The following is a 551-nucleotide window of genomic DNA, read 5'->3' as shown; positions in this document are numbered from 1 at the left end:
GCATTCAATGCCAAACCATCATCATCAAGATAACTTTCTTAATTGCACAATCTGAAAATTATGTTCTTAACTCAATTTTATTGAGCAAGAAACTTTATGAATGTCAAACTGCAGGTTGACAATGAACGTACATGTGATCATCTTATTGATGCATCTTTTCAACATATCCCATGATAGATGAACGGACCCATATTCACCTTTTATATTTTTCAGATTTAAGGAATTCAATCCCAACATTAGTTGGTCTTACCAACTTTTCATGAGAACAAGCGACATAAACAATTCTCGAAGAATCTTCTAGTTCTTCAATACATGTCTAATATTCAATATGCACATCTTCGAGATGTCACAATTGTTCATATCAATTTATAAACTTTTATTCTAGTAAACTCCAAGTTTACCATGACATGTACTTTTTTCTTTAGTAAATTTCAGATTTACTATTACATGAATAAATTTCAGATTTACAACTTTAGAAGTAGATTTCGAAATGACTCTTTTCAGTTATTCTGCCTCATTCGGAGGTGAGTTATGATACTATTACAATCAAG

The sequence above is a fragment of the Capsicum annuum genome, chromosome 3, assembly GCF_002878395.1.
Source record: "Capsicum annuum cultivar UCD-10X-F1 chromosome 3, UCD10Xv1.1, whole genome shotgun sequence".
Taxonomy (NCBI): Eukaryota; Viridiplantae; Streptophyta; class Magnoliopsida; order Solanales; family Solanaceae; genus Capsicum; species Capsicum annuum.
This window is presented reverse-complemented; position numbering follows the sequence as displayed.